The sequence below is a fragment of the Haematobia irritans genome, chromosome 1, assembly GCF_050003625.1.
Source record: "Haematobia irritans isolate KBUSLIRL chromosome 1, ASM5000362v1, whole genome shotgun sequence".
Classification (NCBI taxonomy): domain Eukaryota; kingdom Metazoa; phylum Arthropoda; class Insecta; order Diptera; family Muscidae; genus Haematobia; species Haematobia irritans.
Genome location: NC_134397.1, coordinates 83,800,708 through 83,807,214, shown reverse-complemented (window position 1 = coordinate 83,807,214; position 6,507 = coordinate 83,800,708).

The following is a 6,507-nucleotide window of genomic DNA, read 5'->3' as shown; positions in this document are numbered from 1 at the left end:
ATTCGCACACGCGATCGTTTCATAGGGTTTTACAAGTTCTATCCAACAAAATTCACCCGATTCGGTTGAAAGTTGGTACGTGGTGTTAGTATATGGTCTCTAACAACCATGCAGGAATTGCGCCATAATTATATGTAGCCCCCATATTAACCGATCCCCAGATTGGACCACCGGAACCCCTTGGAAGAGCAACATTCACCCGATTCGGTTGAAATTTGGTACGTGATGTTAATATATGGTCTCTAACAACCATGCCAAAATTGGTCCATGCCGGTCTTAATTATATATAACCTCCATTTAAACCGATCCCCAGATTTGACCTTCGGAGCTCGTGGAGGAGCAAAATTAATCCGATACGGTTGAAATTTGGTACGTGGTGAAATTTGGTACAATGCGCTAGTATATAGACGCTAACAACCATGTCAAAATTGGTCCATATCGATCTATAGTTATATATAGCCGATCCCCAAAAATAAATCTACCAACATTTTATTTCTATAGAAAATTTTGTCAAAATTTTATTACTATAGAAAATTTTGTCAAAATTTTATTTCTATACAAAATTTTTTAAAGATTTTATTTCTATAGAAAATGTTGTCAAAATTTTATTTCTATAGAACATTTTGTCAAACTTTTATTTCCATAGAAAATGTTGTAAAAATTTTATTTCTATAGAAAATTTTGTCAACATTTTATTACTATAGAAAATTTTGTCAAAATTTTGGTACTATAGAAAATTTTGTCAAGGTTTTACTTCTATAGAAAATTTTGTAAAAATTTTATTTCTACACTCAAAAAAAAGTGAACTCTCTATTTCACTAAAGCCAATTTAACTTTATTTTAGTTCATGGAATTATTATGTTTGGAGAAAGTTTCCTTTACTCTAATAATGTTTTGTGTACGTTAGTTAAATTAACTAAAACCGAGGAAAAAAATATACTCAAATGAAGCATAAAGATTAACTAAATTCGTGTCTTCCACAAAATAGTTCAGAATTTCTTTAAATTTGTAAATTTTACCAAAAATGCGTCCATCATGAACTTCGTATGTCACTAAAGACATTCGTGCAATTTCGAACACCAAGTTTCTCCTCCCAACTACAAAATTTTCTTTAACAAGTGAAAAAACTTTGTTTACTTATTTACTTATTTTTACGACATCGGCGTGATGCCAACGTTTATAATACCGTTTAGTTAAAATTTTCTACAAATATTCAAAATTTTCTAAAATTAACCGAAAGTTTTCTTTCTGGTGGGTTCACTGTTTTTTTTTCAGTGTATAAAAAATTTTGTCAAAATTTTATTTCTATAGAAAATTTTGTGAAACTGAATTGTATACGTATTTAATCGGCCTTTTTTGTTTAATATATACCCCGTATGGACTATCTTACAATTGAGAAGACGGTGTTAAGAAGTTTTAAGATACCTGGCCATCGGCAAGTGTTACCGCAACCCAAGTAATTCGATTGTGTGGATCAGAGAACTGCAACCGGTGGCTTTTTTTCGTACTGCAATCTTACCCACAAAATGTCGGTGGCAGTGAGTAAGACACCAATTACCATGCGATCTTTTACATTGATACAAATGCGAGAATAAAAACACCAATAGTATATAACAATGTTCGTATGCAGTGTCTTGCAATCTTAAACCAATCCACATCGTAGCAACGCTCGGTAAACTAAAAACCAGGTTGGCACTTAAGTGTGATTGCAATCAACAACAACAATTACTAGCAGTTGGCATTAGCTCAAGAGAATTGAGAGAGTGCCAAATAAGAGAATACCAAACTGCTGAGATATGGGTAACCAATTTATGTGATTGCTTTACTACGGTGTTTTCGAGAGACCAACACTCATACTAACAAACACCGACAGTCGTCGGTTGCATTGGATATTGGTGGTTGAAATTTTTTTTACCAATTGATGTTTTAAGATTGCAAATGTTGGTGTTTACTAAATACACTGGTCGGTTGCGGTAGATCGCAGCCGTTCTCTGGTGTGGATGACAATCCACAATCGAATTACTTGGGTTGGTGGAGAGTACATAAGATTCGACATGGTGGAGAGTACATAAGATTCGACCTGGCCGAACTTACGGCCTTATATACTTGTTGTCTCTGAAGAAGATTATAACTCTGCAACCTGGAACTATGAATTCAACTTGATATTCTATGCAGGTAATTTTTAACAAAATTATCTTTTAATTGAAAAAAAGTTCTAATTATTCTATTTACTTTCAGAAAAACTAATTTAGCTACAAACTGCTGATTCAGTGGAAATCTAGGCGCATCTACAAATTAGGAGGAACATACTGACATGATTATTTTGATAAGGAAGATAATAATTTTTATAATTTATTTTTTCACTCTTTAGTTATTATTTTTTCACCCTTTAGTTATTATTGATCGTAATTACATGTGTAAGATACGTTAGAACAAAACACACAAATAACAAGAACCAAATTCTTTTTTATAGCATAATTCACAAAAATAAAATATTTTTTATAAGAAACTCATATTTTCATTTATTTCAAAACAAATTAAAGAAGATTTACCAATTTATTGCCAATATCAATTAATTATTTAATTGAATTAATCACATAATTGATAGATTTTTGTCGCGATATTAATTAAAATTTTAATTGATTCAATTAAAACATTGATTGAGTATTGTGTCAAAAATGAATCATTTTTTTAATTGATTCAATCACACAATTAATTGATTCCCTGACAAAAGTCAATTGAATTTTTAATTGAAAATCGTGTTGGTTTTGAATCAAAATGGGTGAAATGGGAGATTGAAATCGAAAATTTTGTTTTTGCGTGTAATGTTCAACAACAAATATTTTATAGTGGTTGGTGCTCAACAAATTACTTACCGATTATGTTATTACTAACAACTTATTTGTAATAATGGTTGCTAAAAGAATAATATATTTTGTTGCAGGAAAATTAATTTTGTCGTTGTTTTTCCAACAAAATTTATTGGTTCTCAAACTTATTTTTATCTGTGTATGCATTACTTCATCGCATCTGCTGACAATTTACTCTAAGAACACTATTCGTAAAGGCACACCAGAGTTTAAGAACAATGAAACGTTTAACTTAAAATTAACAAAACTTCATGAAATGTTATCTACCCATTTTGACGAAAATGTATTTAAATTTAATTACATGTAAACTAAAAATATTACATTGAGAAATGTATCGGAATTGCCAGTAAGAAATTTGTATTTTGTATTTGTATTTTTATTGTTATTAAATCTCGCACAACAAGAACATAGAATTCTTATAATTACAGTACGAGGATAAACTCCGTAATGGTTGAAAGAAAATTTAATATCTTAAAGCTAACAATGGAATATTATTAAATAATTGGAAGAAATTATGAAAAAAGAAAAATGAAATAATTTAAAAATACAATATATAAAAAAATATAAATAAATTAAATAAATTAATTAATTAATTAATGCCTACTCAATTTTGAAGCAATAAAACAATGAAAAAAAGAAATAAAGAAAAAAATAGTGGAAAATAACGAAACACTTGTATCGTGAATTTGAGAGAATTTTAATTATTTTCAAACAAACAATCATGATTGCTTAAAATATTCTAAAAGTTTGTCCTTAAAATTTAACGCGTTACTGGTGGTTTGCAGTTCATGTGGAAGAGAGTTCCAGAGACGCACGGCAAATATTAAGAATTGCCATTCAGAAACTAGGCTTCGATGTGGAAAAGGTATTAATTTCTTTCCCCTGTTAGATCTTGTAAACTGGAGTTTCCGGAATAGGTATGGTGGTGTTTGTCTGTATATAATCTTGTGCAAAAAGGTTAGAGATTTCAGGAGCATAAAATCTTGGAGTGAAACACCATATAAGGATCTCGAATACTGAGATGTCGATTCATGACGTTTCAATCCATAAACATAACGGGTCACATTGTTGAAAAACGATTGCAATTTACGTTTACTGGCCGAATCACAGTTCGCAAAGAGTTCGGAACCATATAGTACTCCGGGAATTATGTATGTCTTCGCCAAGAGTAATCTAATCCGCTGAGGAGTAAATGATTGAGTAGCCCACAAAGAGCGTAACTTCGAGTAACCCTGGCCCACAGCTACGTTTATATGGTTCGTCCAAGTCAAATTGCTATTAAGAATCAAACCTAAGTTTTTAGCATGAGGTACAATAACTAATTTTTCGTCATTTATCACAATATCCACATCACAAGAAAAACGAGACATCCTTTTCGTAAAAATTAAACATTTTGATTTAAGGGGATTTAGGCATAACCCATTTGCCTTCGCCCACCTGAATATACCCGACAGATCCTGATTCAGTAATCTAATACTATCTTGAATTCTATCCCTTGGACAACTAACGTACACTTGTACATCATCGGCGTACATATGGGTCTTACATGTCGATAATTGCCGAGGCAGGTCATTACTGTATAGAGAAAAAAGCAGAGGTCCCAGAATGGATCCCTGTGGCACCCCTCTTTCCACGGGTAGTGGACTAGATACAGAAAATTTCGAACACACAGATTGTACACGATTCGAGAGGTATGATAGAATTAGACGGACGGACGAGGAAGAAAAATTAAAAAAATTCAGCAGCTTTGCTCCTAACATATTATGCTCTACAGTGTCAAAAGCTTTGGAATGGTCAAGAAGAACCAGAAAGCTAGCTTTGTCATTCTCCAGGCCAGATCGAATATTTTCCGTGAGTTCCACTAAAGCACTGACACAACTATAACCCGACCGGAAGCCTGATTGCTTCTCAAACAATAAATTATTCTCATGTATGTAAGTGTACATTTGTCTGTGTAATATCTTCTCAAGAACCTTTAAAAAATAGCAGAGAATAGCTATGGGACGGAATTCCTTTGAGTTCTTAGGTATTGGTATAATTCTGGAGTGCTTCCATACGTTAGGAAAAGTGCGTGTCATGAGAATATTGTTAAAAAAGTAAGTGATATGCCGTAGGATGAAGGGTAATACCATTTTTATAAACCTGGGATCAATCCCGTCGAAACCAACTGCATTAGATCTTATCATAGAAATTGCATAAAGAACATCATTCTGATCTATACCAGTAAACCCAAAACCATCGACGTGACCAACTGCAAGATCTAAGTCAAAATTGTAAAAATCCGGCTCAATTGGGTTTGAAGGAATGTTGGTAAAGTTGCTATTAAGATCATCGGCATCTACAGCCAGACCATCCACTTTGGAGTCCCTACCTATTCCAATATCCCGAATGGTCCTCCAAGTCCCTTTAGAATCAATGGCAGAAGAGAATCTCTGGTAATAATATCTAGTCTTAGCTGACCTGATCATTCTATTAACCAGGTCCCTACACGAGCGATACTCATTACGTAGGTTCGACGTTCTGAAACGTTTCCACCTCCGAAAAGCCATGTTCCTGCGTTCAATTGCATCATGAATCTCATGAGAAAACCAGGGTTTATCCTTACGAAGAATTCTTTTAGTTACCATGGGAGCAAAGACATCCTGTAAGGCACAGATATGATCCTGCAAAAAATTAACTTGGTCCTCAACGGATACAATATTATATACCTGATCCCAGTCAACAGTGGCGCAGGAAAATCGCAAAAGGTCCAAATCTATGTTATTAAAGTTCCTATATGAGTACGTCTCAGCCTCCTTAATAATCCCAAACCTGTAGCTCATAAATATCAACTCATGATTCGAGAAACATGAAGCGGACACTTGGTCATACAAAAGAACGTCGGACAGATCACTAACAAAAAACAAATCCAATTGCTATCCGCTTTCAAGTTAAATTTTTATTAAAATAGTATTTCAAATACAAAAACATCCTATAGTAAATTGCACTTATTTTTATTTCTCAAGAAGTTTTATAGTATGACAAAGGAATTTTTAGACCATGAATTATACATTTGCTACTTACAATTTGGTAAATTTTCCTTTATTTAATTTTCGTTGAAGATACGAAAAATGAACTAATATTCAAGAAAATGATTGTAATAAATTGCAATAAAAATTTTCTTAAATTAACGAGACACTTTTTTGTGTGTACACACAGAGAAGGAATATGATCACCTCAAACATGTTTCAAGAGCAAAATGTTATTTTTGAATGGTGACCATGTAACATGTTTGTCACTAAAATTGTATTTTCTAGTCAAATATAAGCTGCTTGCCGAAATCAGATACATGATTTTCGAGAAAATAACATGGTTGCGAAAACCATGTTACATGGTCACCACCCAAAAATAACATTTTGCTCTTAAACATGTTTGAGGTGATCATATTCCTTCTCTGGGTGTACAAGGTAGTTGCAACCAAAATGCATCATTTCTCTTCTCATTTCAAAAACCACAAACTAAAAGCAATAAAAATTAAAGATTCGTGGCATGCACCAGAATGGGCGTAAAAAGCTAATGACATTTAATTTTACTACACCAAAAAAAAAACAGTGAACCCACCAGGAAGAAAAATGTTGGTTATTTTCAGAAAATTTAG